Source organism: Saccopteryx bilineata, chromosome 3 (genome assembly GCF_036850765.1).
Source record: "Saccopteryx bilineata isolate mSacBil1 chromosome 3, mSacBil1_pri_phased_curated, whole genome shotgun sequence".
Classification (NCBI taxonomy): Eukaryota; Metazoa; Chordata; class Mammalia; order Chiroptera; family Emballonuridae; genus Saccopteryx; species Saccopteryx bilineata.
The window spans coordinates 297914509-297941944 of record NC_089492.1 but is presented as its reverse complement, the minus strand read 5'-3'; the positions used below and the strand labels follow the sequence as shown (position 1 = coordinate 297941944).

Sequence of the window (27436 nt, the reverse complement as noted above, 5' to 3'; positions counted from 1 at the left end):
TAGGGGCCTTGGTAGCTCCTGCTGCCCCAATAATGCACTGTGCAGACCCAATTACTTGGAAATCAGATAATCCTATATGGGTAGACCAATGGCCCCTTTCTCAGGAGAAACTTAGGGCAGCTGCTCAATTGGTACAGGAACAGCTACAGCTTGGGCACATTGAACCATCTAATAGTCTATGGAATATGCCTATATTTGTCATTAAAAAGAAATCAGGAAACTGGAGACTATTACAAGATTTGAGAGCAATAAATAAGACTATGGAAATTATGGGTCCTCTCCAGCTAGGACTTCCTTCTCCTACTGCCATTCCATGGAACTATCACCTTATAGTTGTTGATTTGAAGGATTGCTTTTTTACTATTCCTTTAAGCCCTCATGATTGCAAGCGTTTTGCATTCAGTGTTCCTTCACTTAATTTTCAGGCTCCCATGGAGCGATACCAGTGGAGAGTTTTGCCTCAAGGTATGGCTAATAGTCCTACCTTGTGCCAAAAATATGTTGCTCAAGCCATCTCTCCAGTACGAAGGCAACACCCTAAGGCATACATAATTCATTATATGGATGATATTCTTATTGCTCATCCAGATAAAGACACTGTGTTGACCATTTTGCAACAACTAGAATATTCTCTGAAAAAATCAGGACTTTATATAGCTCCTGAAAAGGTACAGCAATCTTTACCTTTTTCTTATTTAGGACAAATTATTGAGGGACAACAAATTCACCCACAGAAAATAGAAATCAGGACAGATCATTTGCAAACTTTAAATGATTTCCAGAAACTGTTAGGAGACATTAATTGGCTTAGACCTTCCTTGAAATTAACTACTGGAGAACTGAAGCCACTTTTTGATATTCTTAGAGGCTCAGCTGAACCAGCTTCTCCTCGGCTACTTACACCTGCGGGACAACAAGCTTTAAAGCTTGTAGAAAAGGCCTTGCAGCAAGCACAACTAAAACGCATAAATCCTGAGGAATCAATTGCCCTACTAATATGTCCCTCAAGTTACACTCCAACAGGACTATTGTGGCAAGCTTCAGGTCCTATTGAATGGATTCATTTAGCTGTTACTCCTAAGAAAGTTTTATCTCCATATTTTGATCTTGTTGCCTCCTTGATTATCAAGGGGCGTAGGCGACTCTTGCAGCTTATAGGTTTTGAGCCACAGACTGTTGTTGTTCCTTTTTCAAAGGATCAACAACAATGGCTCTGGGAAACTTCCACAAAATGGCAAATCGCTTTTGCAAATTTTACAGGCCAAATTAATTCTCACTACCCAGCTGATAAAATAATTCAATTTTTATTAATTACTACCTTTATATTTCCTAAGACAATTGTTAATGAGCCCATTCCTGAAGCACCTACAATCTTTACTGACGGATCCAGCTCAGGAATAGCAGGCTTAATAATCAATGGACAGCTTTATACTGAAACAGTCACCTTAAAATCAGCCCAAAGAGTAGAATTACATGCCATTATCATGGCTTTTCAGCATTTGCCATACTCCTCCTTTAATTTATATACAGACAGCAGATATTTACTTATGGTTGTTTCCACTATAGAGACTGCTATCTTAGGGACAACTGCTGATGAGGAACTATTTCAGCAGTTCCTCTTTCTTCAAATACTTGTATGTCAACATACAGCTCCGTGTTTTATAGGACATATTCGAGCTCACTCCATGCTCCCTGGAGCTTTAGCGCAAGGGAATGCCCTTGTTGATCAAGCTACCCAAAAGAAAATGATTGGAGCAACCATGACAGATCAAGCAATTCAGTCTCATACTATCCATCACCAGAACGCTGCAGCCCTGCGTAAATAGTTTCAACTTTCTCGGGAAGCAGCACGGCAGATTGTTAAATCTTGTCCAAGGTGCCCTATATTACAATCTGTCCCTTCGTTTGGAATTAACCCTCGAGGACTCCTACCGGGACAACTTTGGCAAATGGATGTTACTCATATACCTTCATTTGGCAAACAATCCTTTGTCCACGTTACAGTAGATACTTATTCTGGATTTATAGTAGCCTCTGCCAGAACAGGAGAGGCTGCTAAACATGTTATAGCTCATTGCTTGTATGCATTTTCTATTATTGGACTTCCTAAACTGATTAAAACTGACAACGCTCCTGCATATGTAGGAAAAGCATTTACTACATTTTGTCAGACTTTTGGACTAAGGACGGGAATTCCTTACAATCCCCAGGGTCAAGGCATTGTAGAGCGTGCACATCAAACACTTAAAAACCAATTGGAAAAAATTAAAAAAGGGGAATTATACCCTCAAACTCCTGCAAATCTTCTTTGTCATGCTCTTTTCACTTTAAATTTTTTGAATACTGATGTACAGGGTCATTCAGCAGCAGAAAGACTCTGGAACCCTGCAGGGAAAGCCTTCCCTGAAGGGCGATGGAGGGACCCACTCACAGGAATCTGGCAAGGGCCAGACCCTGTTCTCTTATGGGGCCGAGGATATGTGTGTGTTTTTCCAAGGTCTGCTGAAGCTCCTCGGTGGATCCCTGAATGACTGGTGAGACACCATGATTCTAGATGAGAGACTCACTTTACAAGAGCAATTGCATAAGACTTACTATGCTCTCTTCCCTTTCTCAATTATTATCTAATTTTTTAAATGTTTTAGATCATTTTATTTTCCTGATCCATTGCTTGAAAAGAGGGCGAAAGGGGGGCCTGATTTGGGTATTGCTGAATAGAAATCTCATACGGCCATCTTGAGATTTTTTGAGAGAGATCTCTGTTTAGTATATATCCTTATTACATTCCTATTAAGGTAGCCCTACTTAAGATCAAGCAGGCCATAGTTTAATCTCTAAAACCCCGGGTTTCACTCTTGATTTGTGTGATTGTATGTGAAGTCTTTGTTTAATGTCTAAGTGTTTTTGTTTATAAGGCCTGAATTAAGTCCTTACATGAAAAGTAACGATGATGATAGTTTTGGAAGTGCTGGCTCTAATATTGAAAACAAATGGGGATAATTTTATTTCCCTACATGGATATGATTTTGTTTGGAATAAGTAAAGCACACTCATTTTGGATCCAAAAGACTTGCTGGTTTGGCCAGGCTGCTCCAGGCTGCAAGTGAAAGGCTTGAAGCAGCATAGATTTACATAATAAAGGTGTAAAGATTTTTTTTGCTGTAGAAGAATAATGAAGATCACAATGGGATTTTTCAGTTTTGATATGTACTCTCTAAAGTGCCTGTTAATTAATGTTAAGGGGGTGTTTTGATAAGTGTGGGAATGTTGTTTGGAGGTGCTTTTACTCTATTTTTGTTAAAAGTTAACAAAGTCAAGAATTTCTTGCAATAGAAGTCAAAATATTGTAAAGAAAAGGGGGGGGAGTCATGTTCTGGAACTCCTACAGGTCTACCCTGTTACGCTTTTTACTTCAAACAGTTTATCTTGAATGCTGATGTACAAGAGATGCCCAAATTTTTGTCCTGCAAACTACTACCCTTTTTTTTTACTTTTATTTGATTCCAGCTAATGACACTGTTTTGTTTTTTTCTGAATAGCTCCAGATATATAGGCAGATAGGAACTCTCAAGCCCCTCAGCGAGATCTTCTGAGCATGGCTTTTAAGGTACCAAGAGGCCAAAAAAGCCCAAAGGAGATCAGGTAAAATACTAGCTCTTGGCATACGCCCTCAGAGGCTCCAACGCTCCAACTGGAACTTCATCAGGGCCCTGCTTCAATAGTGGGAAGGATGGTCATTTAAGCCAAAGCCTGCCAGGCTTACATGCCTTTGCTGTGAGGAAGAAGGGACACACTGGAAGGTAGGCTTCCCCCTCACTCCTCTAAGGGAGGGTTCAGTCTCTTCCAGCCCTGCTCCAGCCACCTGTGACCCTTGCCCAGAATACTGGGATTTGACACTGAAGGGTAAAAGGTGCCCAGGGCCGTCAGCCCCATCTACGACACTGTGGACGAGCCTGGGGTATTTCTTCCAAGTAGCCAGTAGACTGGTCTCATTTACACAAGGGCCACTTAACTATGTCTTGCCTGAATAGTCAGGTTTTTTATTCTTCCCTCGAAGATCTCTGTTGTGGGTATTGATAGTCCTGTTTTCTGCTGCTTTGATTAATATATAGTCTTTCTTTTATTCCTCCTGCCTCAATGCCCCACTCATAGTTTAGGCTAGGACCTACTCCTAATTCAGAGCTCCTTTTTTCCTTTTTTTGCCAACTTACAAATTTACCTCTGCCACCCAGCTTAGTGTATCCCAAGGTTCTCCTCACCACTCCATGACTGTAAAGCTCCAGTATAGGACCCCTGGGTTCATCTTTCCAGTTTAAAGAAAACGGAAGCTCCATCTTCATGCGTGCTGCAGATGGCTTTTCCAGTCTACCTGGGTCATTGCCAGCTGGGAAGCAGCGGTAATTGGGACTTTGATACTAGCTGCAGAGTGTGGAAGTGTGACAGCAATTCCAGTGCCATGTGGACTTCTCCTGAAAGTGGACTTTTCCTGGACTCCTGCTCCTGTGACAGTTTTTGATGGACTGAACTGGGGTTGGGTTGCATTTGCAGAGATTTGGAATGGTGTTGGTGCCAACTTGGACTTGGTGAACACTTTAAGGACATTACTCTTTTATAGATTCTTGCTGTATTAGCTTAAAGAGTTTGCTTAAAGTCTTTGATCACTGTGATGTATTGGTATACTTGTTTTGGGTATCTGTTAGCATTGGCTATACTAATTTTGTGTTTGTTTTGTATTTTTTCCATCTGCCTCCAAATTAGAAAATCAGATGAGTGCAAATCTCAGCACACAAATTAAAAAGAAAAGGGGGATATGTTGTGGACCGTTAATGGCAGGAAGCCATTATAGATTCAAGGCTTAGCAAAAGGCTAAGTTCTCCCCCCTCCATCTCCATATTTGGCTTTGATGCTGAGTGTTTGCACCCATTCCACTTCCTTCCTTGGGTTGCAGGAAGCAATATACATACCCTTCCTCTGACTCTGTTTGTTTCAGATGTTTGTAAATTTCACTAATGTATCCTGTTTTTGCCTTGGGAGAGTTCCTGTCTTAGCCTTTGATGTGCAACTTTGTATCAGGGTCCTTGATTTGCATAGGTCCATATAATAAAGCAAACTGGGGCTGTGAGGCACTCAGATACTGCCAGGCAGTTTGAAGAGTCCTCCCGGTCCCATCGGTTTTGTTCTGACAAAGTGTGTTTCCTTATTTTATTTTATTTTATTTTTTTTTTACAGAGGCAGAGATAGACAGGGACAGACAGACAGGAACGGAGAGAGATGAGAAGCATCAATCATTAGTTTTTCATTGCGCGTTGCAACTTCTTAGTTGTTCATTGATTGCTTTCTCATATGTGCCTTGACCGCGGGCCTTCAGCAGACCGAGTAACCCCTTGCTGGAGCCAGCAACCTTGGGTCCAAGCTGGTGAGCTTTTCGCTCAAGCCAGATGAGCCCGCGCTCAAGCTGGCGACCTTGGGGTCTCGAACCTGGGTCCTTCCACATCCCAGTCCGATGCTCTATCCACTGCACCACCACCTGGTCAGGCCAAAGTGTGTTTCCTTAATTCCGCACCGTTATTTGGAAGCTGTGCTGGTCCGCGGCATGTTACCAATCTTATATAGTTTTAAAAAGATATTTAGGAACCAACACATGAAATGATTTGACAGAAGCATTCCATTGAACTTTCAGTTCTGTCAGAAAGAACCACAGACATTAAAACTATTACAAATAATGTGAGCATATAATCATGTTATAAATCTTTCAGAAATGATTTTTTGTTTTCACAACAGGAGAGAATCTTTTTTAGTATGAAACCCAACCTTTGCAATGAATATAGAAATGTATTGATCCATTTTTTCCAGGTTTTATTTATTTTAGAGCAGTGGTTCCCAACCTTTTTTGGGCCACGACCGGTTTAATGTCAGAAAATATTTTCACGGACTGGCCTTTAGGGTTGGTTGGATAAATGTATCACGTGACCGAGACAAGCCTCAAGAATGAGTCTTAGATGGATGTAACAGTGGGAATCTGGTCATTTAAAAAAAATAAAAACATCAGACAAGTATAAATAAAATGGAAATAATGTAAGTGATTTATTTCTTTGCGGACCAGCACCAAATGGCCCATGGAACGGTACTGGTCCACGGCCTGGGGGTTGGGTAACACTGTTTTAGAGGATATAGATAGAGAGAATGGAAGGAGAAGCAGGAAACATCCACTCTGATATGTGCCTTGACCAGGCAAGCTCAAGGTTTCAAACTAGCTTTCATACCATAGTGTTACCAGGTCAATGCTTGACCTACTTTGCCACCACAGATTGGGCCAATTCTTCATTAATAACCAAACATCACAGTTATACAACTTAGAGAAACACTACAAATATAATCAGTTTGTCAGGGCTTTCAGCAGAAAATCTTTTCACACAGTATCTGGAATACCCACTGGGGAAAGTAGTAATATATAATGAGTGAGGTGATGGATTTATTCTAGATTTCTATATATCAGCGGTTCTCAACCCATGGGTCGTGACCCCTTTGGGGTCGCCTAAAGCCATTGGAAAATACATAATGCATATCAGGTATTTACATTTCGAATCATAACTGGAGCAAAATTACAGTTATGAAGTGGCCACCAAAATTATTTTTTGGTTTGGGGTCACTGCAACATGAGAAACTGTACTGCAGGGTCACGGCATTAGAAAGGTTGAGAACCACTGCTATGTATTACTAAAAAAATTAAGCATCATCCGAAGAACGTCTTTGTTTTAATTGAGATTTGAATATAAAGGTTTCATTATGTTTAGAAAGAGACAGAAATCCATTTGATGTTCCATTTAATTATACATTCAGTGGTGGATTCTTGTAAGCCCTGACCCAGTTTCAAACCCACAACGTTGGCATATTGGGAGGATGGTCAACCCACTGAGCAACTTGATCAGAAATATCTTAAGAAAAATCTTACAAAAAATATATGTGTTGCCCAACACTCGGTCGTTGGGGCATTATCAATATGTTTCTCAGTGTTTATTGTCATCAAAGCGAGGTGGGGATGGTGACCTATAGAAAACATGGATTTGTATTCCCTTCAATTCTACATTCATAGCTTGCTTCCTAAATGTGCCCTCTCAGGTATTAGTGCAACCTTCTTATATCAGGATGACACTCGAACCAACTGAGCTTTGGGAGAAAAAAATCTTACAAATTTTTTGAGTAATGACATTTAAGCCTTACTAAATATTCCCTTAGTCAAATTCAATGACCAAGTAAATAGGTGCAATCAGTGGGGAACAAGGAGGAGGAAAGGCCAGAACATAACCGTTTTTGGCCCCTCCCATTTTACTGCTGTCTCCACTCCTGACTTGTCAGTATTAAGTCCCCCACCCACTGGTTGAAGCCCTCAGCCACCCTTTTGAACCTCCAGGATTTAGAGGCAGTGCACACGTGCAGGTTGTTACCGATTCGGATGTGGCTGTAGGAAGATCACGCGGGACCTGGAGACAGTCTTCCCTCCCCCCATTCCTCCACGCTGGAGCGTGAGGGTCTCTGCGGGTGTCGAGGGCCATGCTCCCGAGCCCCCAGCAGTGAGTGCGGAGTCCCAGTGAGAGGCTCTGAGCCCGCCCTTTTTGCTGCCAGGTGGGCGCTCAGCGTTGGTTTCCAGGAGAAACTGAGGCTGCCCCACCCGTGCCCCCCCCCCCCCGCCATCGGGCGTGAGACACCCCCTGCTGTGGGGTTTCCTGCCTCTGTCCGAAATGGGCTGCACCCCTCTGAGACCCTCAACCCATTTAATAAGAGGTCCAGGAAGAGCACACTTTCCATGGGGTGGGGATTTGGGACTGGAATGCGGGGTCCCCAAAAGAGCTTTTACTCAACCTTCAACTCTCACTAAATATCAAAGAAATCACACAGGAGACAAATCGTACACTTTATAGAATGTGGCAAAGCATTTAGCTTTTTCTCAAGACTTACCATCAGAGAATTCATACTGAATAGAGGTCTTATAAATGTTTAGAATGTGGTTAAACCTTTATCCAGAACTTGTCTTAACCGTGCCTCTTAGAATTCATAGGGGAGAGAAACTATACAAATGTAGAGTCTGTGACAAAGATTTTAGAATGTCATCTTACCTTACTAATAATCAGAGAATTGATACTGGATATAAGCTTTACAAATAAAGAGAATGTGGCAAAGCCTTTGACCAGTCCTGAAAGCTTACTCTTCACCAAAGAGTTCAAACTGAATGCAAACCTCATATTTGTAGGGAGTTTAAGAAATTATTTTCTTGGCAGTGGAATCTTATTAAACAATAGAAAATTCATTTTCAAGAGAAGGCTTGTGAATATGGAGGTGTGCAAAATCTTAAATGACTGGCCTCACCTTCCTTAACAAGAGAATACATATGAGGGAGGCACTAGCAAATGTAAAGTCTATGATGAAGTTTTTTACCTGTGCTCAAAACTTGCTCAACATTGCAAACTTCATGATACAGACAAACTTTAAAGTGTCAGAGATTTGGCATAACAGTTAAGCTTTCTTCAAGTCTTATTGAGCATCAAACAATTAAACCTTCAGATGTAATTCATGTTCCAAAGTTTGTCCTTATCCATATCCTACTCAACATCTGCTTATACTGGATAGAAGAGGAGGAGACATAAAGAACATGGGAAAGCTTTACACAGTATGGTAACCTTACTCAACACCCTGTGAGGAACAGAATTTCTCACCTCAGGGCTTTCACCATGTTTCACCCTTAGATAAGTTATCTGCATAATTTACCAAATCCTCAATCTTTTGGCTTATTTTTAACAATATAAATTTAGTCTGAAAATCACGAGGATTCTGCAGATGGATAATTAAAGGCTCTGAGTCCTGCTATGCTCTTTTGGCATTCTTCCATGGCCTCCGTGAGGAACTACAGTAATGCTGGCTTTTCCCTCCAGGACTTGTGAGTTAAAACGTCTGTTTTTGTCTCCCTTGTGATCTCCTGTGTAGGTGCTGCTCACCCTCCAATATTACCGGGCTCTGCTTCACGAGTTTTACTAATTCAAAAAACTCTAGTCTACTATTAGGAAGCTCTTTTTAACTTCTAACCTTATATATATTGTTTCACATGTCAGTTTTCTGACCAAGCCCACTTAAACAAATTTACATGGTTGTATACACAAAAATACAGTGTGTTCATTAATAACGTGACAACGCAATGTAGGAATAAAAGGACAGAAATAAAAATTGTGCACATCTTCACTAGAATAGGGAACTTATGCATTAATATATAATTTTTAAAAGCTGATAAGTTACTAGCCACATAGGCATCTTTTAGAATTCTAATGTGAATGACTTTGTATTTTTTTAATGTTTTTTCTTTAAAATCATAAATCTTTGCTTGACCTGGAGGTGGCGCAGTGGATAAAGCATTAGACTAGGATGCAGAGAACTCAGGTTTGAGACCCCGAGGTCACCAGGTTTAGAGTGAACTCATCTGGTTTGAGCAAGGCTCACCAGCCCAAGGTCGCTGGCTTGAGCAAGGGGTCACTTGGTCTGCTGTAGCCCCCGGTCAAGTCACATGTGAGAAAGCAATCAATGAATTGGGATGCCGCAGTAAAGAATTGATGCTTCTCATCTCTCCCTGTCTGTCCCTCTCTCTGACACTGTGTCACAAAAAAATATTTGTTATAGAAAGTTACAATGCAGTTATTCTTTTTACTTATTTTGTTTAATATAAAGCCTAGTATAGTACTTCCTTGTTTCATTGGTCATTAAACGTTGAGTAGATGAACTGCTCAGATTTTAAGAATGGTTTCTGCAGAATGTAGAGGCATTCAGAAATCACCTGTAAAATGCAGGTAATTTCAGAGATCACAGAAAGTTTCATTTTGTTTAGTGTATTCCATTTTTCCATTGGAGAATAACATTAGCATATCAATGTTTTAAAATTATTCTGTTTTGGTAAGCAATGTCTTGCAAGTATGGAGGAAAAGTATACATGTGTGTAAAATAGAACTCAATTGAACATGAAAAAAAAGTCACAAAAAATGGTTACAAGAGAGACTTTGACATTTACTCAGGGTGGGATAAGACTTTCTGCTGCAGTTTCCCCTGAAATCAGGATGAACGGTCTGAAGACAGGTTTCCCTGAAGCCAGGGAGGATGTTACTGCTTGATTACCAGCTTAAGTTAATTATTTCAGAATGTGGTGACCTTTTTTTTCCCTAGAAGTCATGCATGAAGAACTGTTGTGTCATAACGTCCAGCCCAAATTTTTCTATAAATGTAGGTATGGTTCTTGAGTCTCCGGAGAACTCTTCCTGGTTGATGCACATGGTGTGAAGCTTCACATTGTGGTAATGTGTCCCTCCATTGCTTGGTGAGATTTGTACATACACATTATTCACTTTTCCTTAGTCTGTTGTTTTATTAGCTATTACAGTGGTACATTGACACACGAGTTTACTTTGTTTCACGGCTGATCTTGAGATTCAATTTAGTTGAGTGCCAAATCTAATTTTATTAAATTAATGGGAATGTAATTAATCCATTATGGCCCCCCCAAACCACAGAAATTTCTTCTCTTATATGCTTTTAAATAAGAAAATGTACTTAATACACACACATATACACACATAATAAGAGAGAATGTAAAGAAATAAACTGGTTTATGAAGTGTATTTACCTTCAAGGTGAGGTGCAGATGCTGGCCGTGGGGTAGGAGACTTGCTGAGGAAATTCTCATTTCATGTGCTATCACTTAGCACAACTTACACTCAATGCTACATTTGATTGCAAAATTTTACTTACACGCTACATATGATATGTAACTTTATTGCTTTTTACTTTGCTTAATCATCATCATTTTCTTCACTGACTTTTGGCTTTTTCACCATACTTTTCTCGCTTTCACTGAGAGGCCGTTTCAACAAAAACCTTTCCATGGAAGTTTGTTTCTTCCTCCAATGCCGAACATTTTGATAATGTGTGAAGGAAGTGTTGTTATATAGCTCCAACACACAACTTGTTGCACGCTTTTCTGGGTGTGACTTTTTAATAAACTTTAATTTATTTCCAGTTTCCCAACATTTTTTTAATCTTACTTGTATTGATTCCTTCATCCACCTCTGACTCCTTCCTGCTGAATTCTTACAGAACTTTCGTACACGCTGAGGGTGTAACCTGTAAAACCGAACGTTCAACAGGCTATCTAGTGGAGGGTGGTGGAAACTCATGATTCAAATATTTGTTCGTGACCTAAAGCGAAAAATCCCACATGTGACTGCTCGTTTTTCAAATTGCTCATGATTTAAAGTGCTTGTGTATCAAGGTACCACAGTACTATAGAATCCAGGCTGATGTTTCTTCATCAGGTGATGTTATGTAGCTTACTGTGTTGATAGTTTTTCTTTATTCTACTTTGGTTGCATAAGTTGAAAACCATTTTTTATTTATTTTTGGCTAGAGATACAAAGAGAAGGACAGAGGAATAGAGAGAAAGGGAGAGAGATGAGAATCATTCTTTTTTGTGGTACCTTAGTTGTTGATTTCTTTCTCATATGTTCCTTTACCAGGAGGCTAAAGTTCAACCAGTGACCCCTTGCCCAAGTCAGTGACCTTGAGCTTTAAGCCAGCCATTTCTGGGGTAATGCCAGTGGTCATGTGTATGATCACATGCTTAAGCTGGATGAGCCTGCAGTCAAGCTGGTGAATTTGGGTTTTTGAAGCTGGGTCTCCATGTCCCAATCTGATGCTTTATGTACTGCATCACTACCTGGTCAGGCTTGACTTGATTATTTTTAATTGTTAATAATCATAATAAATTTCCCCTCTCTAATCCATCCATAAATAATTGCAACTCTGTACCATGAGTCCTGCAAAGCATACCAAGTCATTTCTTAGTCTCTGCCATCTGTTCATCTGAACACTAGGTGATGTCTTGTCATTGTGTTCCTCTTCCATTTAAATGAACACACTTAGGACAATGCAGTCACTCTAACAGGTGCTTCATAATGAAGAGACTTGAATCCCAGGGGCAATGATGCTGTAGGACCAGGTGGTAGATGACTAAGACCCAGGGTGCCGAGTTTACATGAACACTTCATGTGGAGCACTGACATCTGTTCCCAGGCTGCACAGCTGGCTAAATTCGGAAATTATGTTTATTTTCCACTTCCTGTTTCTTTTAGAGTCTTTCTTTTTATGCTCAGCTGCAGACATCACAGCCATTCTTCTCTGAAGCACTGTGGCCACAGCTTCTCACTTCTTTCTCTCCTTGCCCTGGGCATGTTAGCACTGGGGGTTTTGTTTTGTAATTTGAAGTCTTTCTAATGCAATGGCACATCAGAATTCTATAAATATTTTTACATTATATATTTCATAAAGTATGTAGCACACAACTCATAATTTTATGCTGAACTCTCCAAATATAAATATGGATTTTTGGATGAAATGGCATTTGTGTGTTGAGGTGATCTACCTGCTTTCAATTTTTATCAGAGTTCTGAAGATTTTCTAAGTTTTACATTACTACCTTCTGCCTTACTGAAGTGGACCCAGGACAAGTTGAACTGGTTTGATTCTCAGTTATGATTGTAGCCAACTGTTGATCATTTTTTCTAGAGAAATTTGGAGATCGTAGCAGCCTTTGGGTCGTAATATTTTTTATCACTCTATTTTTGAAAGAGTTGATAAGCACCAACAGGTTGCTGTGTTACTTTACTTGCTCATTGATTGTTTCTCACAGGTGTCATGACCTTTGAGGATAGAGCTGATGCAGTGGTCCCTTGCTCAAGTCAATGACCATGGGAACCTTGGGATCTTGTTGATCTCACACTCAAATCAGTGACCTCAAGATTTTGATACTGAAACCTCACCATCCCAAGTTGCTGCTTATCCACTTGACCAGGAACTGTCAGGCGAACCATTTTCTTTAGTGTTTGGATGCAAGGTTATTGTCTATGTTCACTGCATGGCCAGAGGTAGATCCACTGACACCTGTTGTGCCTTGAGTGTATTTCAAGTAATGGTCACCATTACCAGGAATTTCTAGGAGGAAGGTTTGAAAATAAAACAAAGTTTGTTGGCTGTTTCAGTGTCCTGCCCTGCTTCAGTTTAAGCTGCTCAATAAAAGTTCCTATGCACATGCCCATCCTAAAAATAAAGAGCGTATAGAAAGTACATATTGAATATGGTTTTCTTCTGCTTCCTATAGAGTCACTATATGTAGTATTCATATTTATATGCATCTAAAGATGTTTTGTGTCTTGTAGTCATTACCAGCTACAGTGTCTTTGTGGTTACTTTGTTATAACACAAACTACAGGGCTTCAGCTTGATGGGAGTTCAGTTTCCAGGTAGTCTAGTGTGGAACGTTGAAGTGTATTGATGCACATTGTTTATAAGTTGATTTATTTGTTTTTCTTGTGGTCATTAGGAAGACAAATGAAACTGTGTCTCTAGGCTTAGAGAACATTCTGTTTTCATTATGTCTAGAATGTATATATTTATGTTTTGGGGTGAAATACTTCAATTAATGCAAATTTATCTTGTATAATGTGTCACTAGAGAGCTATTTGTTGATTTTCTTTCTGGGAGATCTAGCCATTCATGTCAATTGAAAGTTAAAATCCCCTTCTATGATTGTAATACTATATTTAAAAGTGCCAAAAACTATATAACTTTTAATAATTAAAATGAAAAGAAATGCTTCAATTAAGACCCTGGTCAGCCTGACCTGTGGTGGTGCAGTGGATAAAGCGTTGACCTGGAAATGCTGAGGTCGCTGGTTCAAAAACCTGGGCTTGCCTGGTCAACGCACATATGGGAGTTGATGCTTCCAGCTCCTCCCCCCTGTTTCTCCTCTCTGTCTCTCTCTGTCTCTCTCTCTCCTCTCTAAAATGAATAAATAAAAATAAAATTAAAAAAATTTTAAAAAAAGACCCTGGTCAACTGGTTCAGTTGTAGAGCACTGGCCCTGTGTGTGGATGTCCCACATTACATTCTCAGTCAGGATATACAGGAGAAGCAACCGTCTACTTCTCCACCCCTACCCCTCTCTTCTATCACTTGTTTCTTACACTCCCTCAGTCATGACTCAGTTGGTTTGGTCACATTAGTCCCAGGCACTGAGTATGTTTTTTTGGAGTCTCTTTCTCAGGCTCTAAAAATAGGTTGTTTGCGAGCATAGCCCCAGATGGGCAGAGCATCGGCCCCAGAGAGTTTGCCAGGTGAATTCCAGTGAGGGTGAATGTGGCAGTCTACCTATTTCTCCTTCTCTCACTTTGGAAAAAAGAAATGCTTTAATTAAAATCACAGGGGCCTGTCCAGGTGATGACGCACTGGAAAAAGCTTTGGCCTTGCATATAGAGGAACCAAGTTTGAAACCCCATGGTCACTAACTTGAGCATAGGATAGTGGATAGAAACTCATCGTCTCTGGCTTAAGCCTTGGGTTGCTTGTTGGCACTCAATGTCACTGGATTCAGCCTAAGGGCTCAAGTTGTCACTGGCTCTGCTGTATCCTTCTCAGTGAAGGTACATGTGAGAAAGCAATTGATGAGCTAAGGTGCCACAATAAGGAATTGATGCCTTTCATCTTTTTCCTTTCCTATCTTGCTTTTCCCTACCTGACCCTCTCTCTGTCTCTTGCAAAGTGAAAAATGGAAACAAAAAAGTCATGGGGTACCTGAATGGATATGAGAAGAACTATACATATGCTGTGTACAAGAGACCTACTCCAAATCAAACGACAGGATGAAAGTAAAGGAAAAATGTTATTTCACCAATTTGTGTAGACCCCGCGGAATGTACTCTGCAGAGAATTGTGCTGCAGTGAGAGGTCTCATGGTGGACTGTGTACATAGAAAAGCCATGAGAGTAACTCTGCTCATATTTTGCATCCTCATGTGGTTCAGGTGACGTTCAGTGGAGTCATCATTGAAAACAGTCTGCAGACACTCAGGAATTCATTTTGAATATGGTCAGGCAGGTCAGAGCAGGTGTGATGGAAAATTCATTAAAGATACTTCTGTTTTATAGTGAATGACTTGAGAAGCTGATGGGCACTTTTCCTTTCTGTCCTGAGTCATAATAAAACCCTAGACATTCACATGCCGGGCAGATATTTTACTACTGAGGCAACAAGCCATGGCTGAGAATACTTTTAAAACCTTGATATAATGTTGTTATTCTTCAATTAAAAAAATGAAATAACACTAAACAAGATGAAACTTTGTGTGATCTCTGCAAAATTACCTACATTTTCCAGTTGATTTCTCTATGCCACTACATTCCAAGGAAGCCAGTCTTAAAAGCTCTAAGCAGGTCATAGTGTTTTTGTACGTCAGGGGGCACAGAGAGAGAGAGATCAGTAGACAAAATCATCGTTGACTAGCAAAGGACCACCACTTGCTCAGGCAAATGGTGCCGAATTTGCGCTGTGTCCTATTTTTATTCACTAGATTTCAAAAAGCTTGTTTACTTAGAAATTGGCATAGCATCAAGCATAACCTTTACTTAAAGATACATGGAATACATCTGCATGATAGCTTAATAACTATAATATCAAAAGGCATTAATTGCTATTGCTTCTATGGTTCTCACAACATTCTTCTCTTTATCTCAAGGGATAACCTTGAAAGGAATAGAAATCTTATGAGAATGTTTTTTTTTTTTTTTATGAATGACAATTTTATTTCTTACACTTAAAGGCCAATGAAAATCATTATGAATTCTATTAAAGAAAATACAAAATCTCAATGAAAAACTATGGTACCTGTATTGACTCATTGAGTATTATTTAAGTTTTCTAAAACACAACTTGAAAACAACCAGTATGCATGTTTAATCTCAGTGTAGTGGAGACAAGATCAAGTGTACATGTTACACGGATCAGGCTAGATTACAAGTTATCATAGTCATCTTCATCATCGTCATCGTCATCTTCACGTTTTCTTTTCAGCACACTTGATGATTCATTGACAGTCTTTTGTGATGACACCATATTAGTGGTAATGAGAATGTTTTTGGGCCCAATTAACGACAGATTAATCAGAACATTCTGAACTGTTGATGTTGCAGAAATTGATGCTTTTACAGCTGGGGACTGTGAAGTGGGCATCTGTACTGTAAACCTTTGCCCTGTGAGGGACATTGGAGTCCCTACTTTAGTTGAAACTGACATGGTTTGTGGGGTTGGTGTGCCAAGTGTAGGAGTACTTGGTCTGCTAGTAACTGAACTAACACTTAATCATGGAACTGTTATTCTTCCTGCTGAAGTAGGTGCCTTTTTTTGTTTTTTTTGTTTTTTTTTTTTTTATAATTTTATTTATTTATTTATTCATTTTAGAAAGGAGAGAGAGAGGGAGAGAAGAGAGAGACAGAGAGAGAGAAGGGGAAGGAGCAGGAAGCATCAACTCCCATATGTGCCTTGACCAGGCAAGCCCAGGGTTTTGAACCGGCAACCTCAGCATTTCCAGGTCGACGCTTTATCCACTGCGCCACCACAGGTCAGGCAGGTGCCTTTTTTTGTAAAGACTTAAGTCTATAGTTTGGAGCAGTCAAGCAATATCTATCAGGTGGCAATCTAGGGTCTGAATATGGCTTGATCAACGGCAAAGGGGTTTGATTTCTTTGGCGTGCAATATCTAATAAAAAATCTCTTGGGGGAGGAGTGGTAAAAGACTGGTCAGCACGACACCGGATTGCCAATCACACATCATCTGCATCGACAGTAGCTTTCTTAGCATGGCTTGAATAAATTTTTGCATCATCTAGAATTGTGGTCACATATCAAAAGGCAAACTCCAACATCTGATTTATAACTCTTGGCTCATATTCTGTAATCCCCATATCCTTCAGGATTTGTGCCATCATCTGTGCACCTTTCGGCATGCTCTTGGGAGAAGCCATCTTGCCAGACTCCATGATATCCAGTGATCAGACTTCTCGAGCTAAATCACACACTTTAATGTATTTCAGTCCTGATTTTGATGCAAGTTCTTTGCCTAGTGTGGTTTCTCCAACCCCTGGTGTACCGGTGATCAGAATATTCGGAAGCAACATGGTCCTCAAGGCGATGGCTCTGGAAACCTCTGCACAGGGGTCCTGAAATCTTATGAGAATGTTTTACTGAGTAAAAAGCCCAGCAACTGCCTTCCATCACATAGACCTGTTTCAGTGACTTCACCTTCGAGTCACAAAACAATTCTCTTGGCAAAACATTCTTTTCTTGTTGGCTGTATTCCCATCTAAGGCCATGCAATGGAGTATTCCACTACATTTCTCCTTTTTTGTTTATGCTGAATGTTATGAAGCACAATAGAAAACGGCCTTCTGTCGTTCATCCCTTATTTTTCGTTTTGATTTGTTGACAGACTATATAAAAGAAAACATAGAATTAATACTTTTATAAAAAATCCCACAGTGGACCTCCAAAATCCTTTAATATATTCAATAAGATTTAATTGTGACAAGTTATCCATTAATCCCTTCAATATAGATTGACATGTTAGAATTTCTATTTTTTTTTGAAAAGCTTCATGAATATGTCTTTGTAATTTAATGATTTCTTTAGTCATATTATCATGATTTAACAAATGCTTTTTAACATTTTCCTAAGGGAAATATGTATGATTTTAAGGAATAGGGGTAACACAAGAAGTAGTTACATTCTAATCACATCTTAGCTTAATTTGTCTTTGCAGGCTAACAGTTTGATCTTTTACATAATCATAGTCTGTTCTAAATCATTAATGTTAGTATTAATATTATTTATATGTTATTGAGAAGTCCATGGTTGTTCAGAATTTTTATTCCATTTTTGTAGAAAGTTCACAGTCTGAATACTTTGATGTAATGCAACTCCAGATACAGCAGCCGCTGTGGTTACAGCTATTTGTCCTATAATGGTACCGCCAATTGTCCAACCAGTCTCATGGTTCACTTCCAGGACTTAATAAGATGTTATAACAGCATCATAGAAGGAGAACCCTGCCACATTCGATGCATCTGTACTTGAATCCAGACTCCTGTTCGGTTTCTTAAAATGTAAAGACTTTGACTATTTTTATTTAAAAAAATAGAAGAATGAATACATGTATAAAAAGCACACTTATTGCAAGTTATTGAATAATTTTCAGCTGTCTATTTGGTTTCACCTATAATAAACATATAAGGAAATCTAACACAAGCAGATATGAAATGTGTTGTTTCATTTTTCATAAAGATTAACATAATATGATTAGGAGGATAGTTTCTCCAGATTTTTCCTCTCTACACTGACATATGTTTAAGTGCCGTGGCTACTTTCTACAAATGATATTGTATAGGACCAAATTTTATATGAGGAGCTTGAGGTGACATCCCTCCTCTATGCTCTATGATAGTATGATTACCTTGACCACCAGCTATAATTAAACCATTGTTCTTATGCCACCTTAAATCAGCACCCTGCCCTTTAACTTGGGCGGAGCTATGATGGCTTTAATCTATGACGTTTTATGTACAGATGCATTACTTTTAAATCTATATCCTTGTAACAAACATGTTTTTTTTATCTCCTTTACTGTTATCTTTGACAATAGAGAGCCAAGCTTGAGCTTCTATGTTTAAACAATGTGGCTCATGTCCTATACATATAGGTAATTCCTCAACTCCTGTTGTATAATTTTCTAATTTCATGCCTTCTTCTGAAGGTGCTAAGGGACCTCTATTATTAAAAGGTCCTGGAAGCCAAGTAGAGTCATTAACAAAAATAGAAAAGCACTATTTTCCTAATGAATAGCTCTACTTAATGGAGGATTTGGGACATATGCCTTATAACTAAAATTTGCAGCTCTACTTACCAAATTGTTACCAAAGCAATTATTGCTAAAAACAGGTTAGTAGCATTTTCTTTTTTTCTAGTAGCTTGTAGCATTTTTTTTTATCATTAAAGGTCAGTTTCTTAAGTTGACCCCAACTTGGTATTTTAGCCTTTTCAATACCAAGCAGCAGCACCTTTAAGATTCTTCTTTTGAAATTCATTTCTTCCATCTCAGCAATGGGCAGATATGAAAGAATCTATTGTTCTTATTCATGTTGTTAGTTTAATTCTGTGAGCAGGACTCCAAAGGACTTCACCAGATTCTGCAATGACACAAGCAAAACCTCTTCCCCAATGTTGCACTACACTAGGTACCTATTGATCCAACTCACTTTTATAATGTATAGGTTGATTAATCTTAGAACTGTTATTTTTTTGTCCAGTGTCTGCAGCAGTCAAATTATCTTCTTCTGTATTTAAGAAATTTAAAGTAAATAAAGCTTTGTGTAACATAATTCTAGGGGATAATCTTCCTTTTCTCTCCCCTTTGTTTAAGTAACATTTTTCAGAGTGCAATTACTGCGTTCAATAATCGCTAGTCCTTGTGGATTATATGGAATTCTAGTAGTATGTTTAATATTCTAGAATGCTAAGAATTATTGAAATTTAGCAGATGTATAGGCAAGACTATTGTCAGTTTTAATTGCTTTAGGAATGCCTATAACATTAAAAGCTTCAATAAGATGTTGAATGACACAATCAGCCTTTTCTCTAGGCAAAGGTGTGGCCTATCGAAAGGAAGAATAAATATTAATAGAACTGTACATAAGACAGTTTTATAAAAGAAGAAATATGAGCAATATCTATTTGCTACAGGTTATTTCTATGTTTTCCTCTAGGATTTATTCCTCTCAGTAATGGAGGAGCATTCATAATACTATACTGAGGACAGTTTCTAACAATATTCTGAGCTTGTTGCCTGGTCATTTTAAATTTTTGCATTAAACCTTTTCTATTTGTATGAGTCTTTGCATGAAACTTAGTAGCTATTTCTATTGATCCAATGAGTAATTGATTAACTTTATTATTTGTAGTAGACATCGATCCTGGTAAAGCTGTATGAGAATGAATGTGAGTTATATCGACAGGCGAATTTTGTTTTTACAATAAAAGTTGTAACTCTTGAAACAATTTGTGCAATCTAGAACTACATTTGAAATATAAACAGTTTCTATAAGTTCAACTCTACGTTCTACATATTTTGAATCAGTAACAATGTTAATAGGACAGGATCTTTGAATTTTGTCTTCGGCTATAATTAAACTATACTGATTTAAAGTTTCAGAAGCATTTTTAAGGATGACTGAAAGTTCAGCATGTTTTTTACAAGCTATTAATATGTCATATAATGGATAATTAAAGATTGAGGATATTTCTGATGAGTTTTTTTTCTAAATGTTGATTTACATAATGATACAGTGTCGGGCTATTCAATATTGCTTATGGAAGTAATATAAATTTAGTAAGAATAGTTAGTTCTGCTTATAGACACAACAGCTAGCATTGCTAGAAACAAAGTCAAAGATGTTTCTTAAAGTCTGATTCTTAATTAAAACATTTTTTGCCTCCTAGGTAAATTTATTTAATTGTCAAATCTCCCTTTTTTCTATTTCTGACTTCTGCCAAGGCTTCAATCTTCTGTAAGGTATCTACTGGTCTCCCGTATCTCTGGAGATAAGAGCAAATCCTCATCCCTACATTTTGCCTACATTGCTGTTGTAAATTAGCAAACTGTCCATCTAAAAAGTCCATTTTGTGTAATATTAATAAGAGGGTTAGCATTAGCATTTTGATTAGCTTGAATACAAGCCTGATTCTCCTACTAAGTCATAAATTGTAACTTTCACTTTTGAAAGAACAGCCCGAGCTAACATTTCTAAATTTTTTGAAATAAAACATTCAGAGTCCATGAAGGAGGATAGCAGTTCCTGCAAATAAAGACAGTTAGTTGTATACTGGGAGCAAGCCATTTTTAACTCTTTAAGAGCTTTGACAGAAATTTGGTCATAGTGAGTATAAAAAACTCCTTGTCAGAAAGTTTAGACTGTAATTTTAAAAGTTGCTTTAGCCTGACCTGTGGTGGTGCAGTGGATAAAGCGTCAACCTGGAAATGCTGAGGTTGCTGGTTCGATACCCTGGGCTTGCCTGGTCAAGGCACATATGGGAGTTGATGCTTCCAGTTCCTCCCCTCTTCTCTCTCTCTCTCTCTGTCTCTCCCTCTCCCCTCTAAAATGAATAAATAAATAAAAAAGTTGCTCTTTTAATTATTTATAAGATAAATGTTTTCTTTTATCAGAGGTCAAATGACCCTTGTTATTTTCCTATTGTAAAAAATATCTTAGAGCTTTGTTAGGGACTTTGCCTAAGCCATGCAGCTTAGTGACTACTGCCTAAGTGGGCTAAAAATAAAACTAATGTTGCTAGTAATAACAGATGCATTAGCTTCTATATCTAAAAATCTTTTGTATAGTTAAGTCTATTATAGGGCATCAGAGGAACTAAATTCCCGCTTTCCTCAAGTGCCTCCTTTTTCAGGATGTTGCCTTACAAGCATCCAACTGTCTGAAGCAGCTTGAGATAATTTCTTAAAATGACTTAATTTTACTTAATTCCTTACTTTTACTAATTTGAGCATATTTTACAAACGACAATTTTCAACACAGAAATACAAGTATAACATATAACTTTAATCCTAATAATTAAATTCTTATTTGATTTCAAATTTTGAATATACCTTACAATGTATTAATCAAATTAGCAAGTCTTAAGGATCCGTATTCTATTACTTAAATTTACATGAGTGCTCCTTATAATTTCTAATTTTAAAGCAAAAATATATGGATGAAACTTTTTCAATATAAAAGCCGGCATTTTTTAATCTTTGCATGTAAACATTTAATTCAGGCCTTAAAAATCACATTTTAGACATCAAAAAAACAAAAACAAAACCAAACTAAACAGAAATTAGAATCAGACAAACCAGACTAGACAAACCAAAGAGAAACCCGGGATTTCAGAGCACAGTGAGACTAGAAAGATGCCTGCCTGATTTTAATCTGGGCATTTTCTGACAAAGGGATAGACAATGGATGAGACTAAACAAAATTTCCCCAAGAAAATTCTCTTGGCAGCTGCTGGGATATTTTCTATAGTCAGATCCAACACATGTCCCCCGACTCAGTTTCCAGGCAAAGAATAAGAAAGGAATAAAATGGGCCCTGGCCGGTTGGCTCAGTGGTATGGTAGAGCGTCGGCCTGGTGTGCAGAGGTCCCGGGTTCGATTTCCAGCCAGGGCACACAGGAGAAGCGCCCATCTGCTTCTCCACCCCTCTCGCTCTCCTTCCTCTCTGTCTCTTCCGCTCCCGCAGCAAGGCTCCATTGGAGCAAAGATGGCCTGGGTGCTGGGGATGGCTCCTTGGCCTCTGCCCCAGGCGCTAGAGTGGCTCTGGTCGCAGCAAAGTGACGCCCTGGAGGGGCAGAGTGTCGCCCCCTGGTGGGCGTGCCGGGTGGATCCCGGTCGGGTGCATGTGGGAGTCTGTCTGACTGTCTCTCCCCGTTTCCAGCTTCAGAAAAATACAATTAAAAAAAAAAAAAGAACAAAATGATAGCTCAAAGGACCATAGCAAAACACCAAAGAAACTCAGTATTTATTTATTTTATTATTACAAAGACTAGAGAATTCTAAGGACTTCATGATTCTTCTATATGTCCTAATTCTAATTGAATTTTAACAACTGATGTAAAGCTGCAAACTTTTTTCTTCCTTGTGTTCAACTCCAGTGATTTGCATCCAGGCTTTAAGACAAGCGATCTAATCTGAGTTATAACAGCATCAGTATAACCAGTGTGTTGTCCCACAGTTGCATAAGCGCCAATGCTGATGAGCACTTCAAAAGTAGCTCCCAGGGGATTATTTCTGGCATTCATGCAAGATATTTGAGGAGCCTCCTCTCTCCACCAAGATTTGAATTGTAAATATTGTCCCGGTTCTAAAACCATACTAGCAAGTAAATCCCAATCCAAAGGAATCATTCAATGATCATTATAATGGGAAGAGATAAGGCCTTGAATGTATGGGGACTGAGGTCCATGCATAGCAACAGATTGTTTGAATAGCTTTAAGAAAATAAATTCAATTTGGTCGAATTGAACATTATGCCTCCCTCAAGATCATTAGGAGGAAAAGGCTGTTGAATAATTGGAAAAATAGATGCAGAAAAATTACTAGAATTAGATTCTAAATCATCATGACGCACAAGCACCTGTTGCATTTCACAGATTTCAGGGAATTGAAAAATCCTTCCTCTGCTAGTACCAATTACCTATTGACCTTGAATGGGAGGAGCCGTAGGCTCACATATATCTTGCTTTTGAACAGGATAAGCAGTATGCTGATTTCCAATCTACTGTTGTTCCAGTGTAAATTGTAATTTTTTTTAATTTTTAAATTAATTTTTAGAGAGAAGAGAGAATGAGAGAGAAAGAGAGAGAGAAGGGGGAGGGAGGAGCAGGAAGCATCAACTCCCATATGTGCCTTGACCGGGCAAGCCCAGGGTTTTGAACCAGCGAACTCAGCGTTTCCAGGTCGATGCTTTATCCACTGCGACACCACCGGTCAGGCATTTTGTAATTTATTTAATAAATGTTTTAGACAGGCAACATCATCCATAGGGGTTCCCTCATTTTTTAAGAAAGAGAGATGAAAGCCTGTGGACGGCTGAATTACATCAACATTATCAGTAACTTCAGAAGCAGAGACAGTATTATCCAAATCATTATTCTGTTCATTCTGTGCTGAATCAAATTCTTCAGACTCATTATAAATAACCTCACTCAATACTTTAACACAATCTCTATCTCATTGCAAAAGGCCAAGGGCTGTAGCAATAAGATTATAAGCAGCCCACATTTTAGCATCAAGCGGATCTTTGTGCTGATGAGCATGGCGTAAAGATTTTCCTACTTCTTGCCAAACATTCAAATTCAATTGATTATGTTGTTCAGGAGTATACCAATAACAGTGTTTCTGAATAAGATTTAAAAGACGTAACAAAACCTTGTCTTTTATTTGAATCCCTTATCTTCTTGAGAAGGATTTTAAAACTTGTACATAGTCATCTAATAATAAATGGGAATTCCTCATGACTTTGGTAGTTTTCCCAAAAGTTCGTATACACAGTGCGTCCAACTTACCCTTTCGGTGTTCCGCCTGTTCCTAATCTCTTATTAAGGCCCCACTTTGGGCGCCAAATATTGTTGTGAGTCGGGGGCACAGAGAGAGATCAACAGATGAAATCATCATTAACTAGCAAAGGACCACCGCTCGCTCAGGAAAATGGTGCTGAGTTTGTGCTGTCCTATTTTTATTCACAAGATTTCAAAAAGCTTGTTTACTTAGAAATTGGCATAGCATCAAGCATAACCTTTACTTAAGGATACATGGAATACATCTGCATGATAGCTTAATAACAATATAATATCAAAAGGCATTAGTTGCTATTGCTTCTATGGTTCCCACAACATTCCTCTCTTTATCTCAAGGGATAACCTTGGAAGGTACAGAAATCTTATGAGAATGTGTTACTGAGAAAAAAGCCCAGCAACTGCCTTCAGTCATATAGACTTCTTTCCGTGCCCCGCCTTTGAGTCACAAAAAATTCTCTTGGCAAAACATTCTTTTTTTGTTGGCAGTGTTCCCATCCAGAGCCATGCAATGGATTATTCCACTACATTATATATGTAACATTTCATGACCATAAAAAAAGAAATAACTATAGTGGGTTCTTTATTAAAATAAAAGAGATAACTGCATAGTGAGTTTCTATAACCAAGATTGGTTATTTTGGAGAAAAAGTTAAGTATACAGAAATGCAATATATAGAAAATCATTCACATTAGAAATATGTGAGATTGCTACCTATCGAGTAACTTTATCAGCTTTGTTGAATTACCTATGTTGATGCATATTTTCCTACCCTAATGAAGACATGCACACACATTTCTTTATTTCTCAGTCCTCTCACTCCTACATTACATCTTCAGGTTACTCATGTACGTAATGCATTTTTGTGTATGAAACCATGGAAATTTTTTACGTTGACTCAAATAAAAAAAGATATAAAATAATACACATAGGCTCAGCAGTTAAAAAGAACTTCCTAATTATACTAGAGTGAATTATTTTCAATTACTACAATTTGTGAAGCAGAGCACTGTGATACTGGAGGGTGAGCAGCAGTTACAGAAGAGACCACAAGGCAGATAAAAACAAACACATGATTAACTCAGAGGCCCTGGAGGAATAGCACAACCTGCCTGAGTCTACCTGTGGAGGCCACGGGACAATGCCAAAAGAGAGAAGCAGGACCCACAGCACAAGCATATAATAGGATCCATCTGCAAACTCTTCAGCGTTCTAAAGTTAACTTTAGGTTGTTAATAATAAAGTATAAAAAGAAACTATTTGGTAAGTTACACAAAGAACACAGCTAAGGGTGAAACATGGTGAAAACCATGAGGTGGGATAAATTCTATTGCTCATAGGGGTGTCAAGTAAGGCTTGCATACCATGTAGTGCTTTTTCATGTTCTTTATGTCTGTTATTCTTCTATCCAGTCTTAGCACATGTTGACTAAGACAAAAATTAGGACAAAGACTTTGGAACATAAATTACCTTTTAAGGCTTAATGTTTTGATGCTTAGAGGTTTTAACAAAAGGTAAATATTTTGTCAAGTTACTGACATATTTACTGTTTCTCTCCATCATGAATTCTGTGATGTGCACCAAGTTTTTATTAAAGAAAGTCTTTGCCACATACTTCACATTTGCAAGGTGCCTCTCTGGTATGTATTTTCTTGTTTAGGAAGGTGAAAGCAGTCATTTCAGGATTTGCCACAACCTGCAAATTTGTTAGGCTTCTCTTGATAAGGAATTCTTGAATGTTTACTAAGATTCCCCTGCCAAACATATACACTATGGAATACTACTCAGCCATAAGAAATGATGACATTGGAACATTTACAGCAAAATGGTGGGATCTTGATAACATGATACGAAGCGAAATAAGTAAATCAGAAAAAACCAGGAACTGTATTATTCCATACGTAGGTGGGACGTAATAGTGAAACTAAGAGACATTGATAAGAGTGTGGTGGTTACGGGGGGGAGGGGGGAATGCGAGAGGGAAAGGGGGTGGGGAGGGGCACAAAGAAAACAAGATAGAAGGTGACAGAGGACAATCTGACTTTGGGTGGTGGGTATGCAACATAATTGAACGACAAGATAACCTGGACTTGTTATCTTTGAATATATGTATCCTGATTTATTGATGTCACCCCATTAAAAAAATAAAATTATATATATAAAAAAAAGATTCCCCTGCCAAGCAAAAACCTTGGCCTAACCTGTGGTGGCGCAGTGGATAAAGCGTCGACCTGGAAATGCTGAGGTTGCCGGGTCGAAACCCTGGGCTTGCCTGGTCAAGGCACATATGGAAGTTGATGCTTCCAGCTCCTCCCCCCTGTCTCTCTCTCCTCTCTCTCTCTCTGTCTCTCTTTCTCCTCTCTAAAATGAATTTTAAAAAACCCTTAATACAATTCCTATAAATGTACGGTTTCTGTTCAGAATGAGGTTTAAAATGAGTGATGTTTCAGGACAGGCAAAAGGCTTTTCCACATTGTTAGTAACTCTTCTCTCCAGTATGAGTCCTCTGATGTTGAGAAAGGTGTGAGGAGAAATTAAAGGCTGTGCCACATTCTGGGCATTGATAGAGCTTCTCTCCAATGTGAACCCTTTGATGTTTAATAAGACTTGATGAAGTTCTAAAGGCTTGGCCACATTCTCTATATTTCTATGGTTTCTCTCCAATGTGAATTCTTTGCTGTACAGTAAGGTTTGATTTTTGGATAAAGGTTTTGCCACATTGTAACCATTTATGAGACCTCTCTCCAGTATGAATTTTCTAATGCTCAGTAAGATTTGAGGAATGACTAAAGGCTTTGCCACATTCTCAACATTTGTATGGTTTCTTTCCTGTGTGAGTTTTTTGATATATAGTAAGATCAGAGAAAGACCTAAAGGCTTTGTCACATTCTCTGCATTTTTTTTAATCTTTTTTCCATTTATAAGTAAATTTTTATTTTAATGGGGTGACATCAATAAATCAGGGTACATATATTCAAAGAAAACATGTCCAGGTTATCTTGTCATTCAATTCTGTTGCAAACCCATCACCCAAAGAGAGATTGTCTTCCGTCACCTTCTATCTAGTTTTCTTTGTGCCCCTCCCCCTCCCCCGCCCCCTCTTCTTCCTTCCCTCCCCCACCCCCTGTAACTACCACACTCTTGTCCATATCTCTTAGTCTCATTTTTATGTCCCACCAATGTATGGAATCCTGCAGTTCTTTTTTTATGATTTAATTATTTCACTCCATATAATGTTATCATTTTGTTGTAAGTGATCCTATGTCATCATTTCTTATGGCTGAATAGTATACCATGGTGTATATGTGCCATATCTTCTTTATCTAGTCTTCTAATTTTTTTTACAGTGATTAAAGCCTTTAAGCAAACTCTTGACCAATACAACAAGAATCCATA

At 38.6% G+C, this 27436-nt stretch overlaps 2 protein-coding genes and 1 pseudogene across 2 annotated transcripts in view; 1 reads left to right on the top strand and 2 right to left on the bottom strand.

Annotated features, from left to right (window-relative positions):
- The window catches only part of LOC136331912 (zinc finger protein 420-like), a 320698-nt gene that overhangs the window by 97637 nt on the left and 195625 nt on the right, over positions 1–27436 (bottom strand).
- The window catches only part of LOC136331895 (zinc finger protein 737-like), a 122511-nt gene that overhangs the window by 49214 nt on the left and 45861 nt on the right, over positions 1–27436 (top strand). The window lies entirely within an intron of this gene.
- On the bottom strand, positions 15688–17127 carry LOC136331913 (transcription initiation factor TFIID subunit 9-like; annotated as a pseudogene).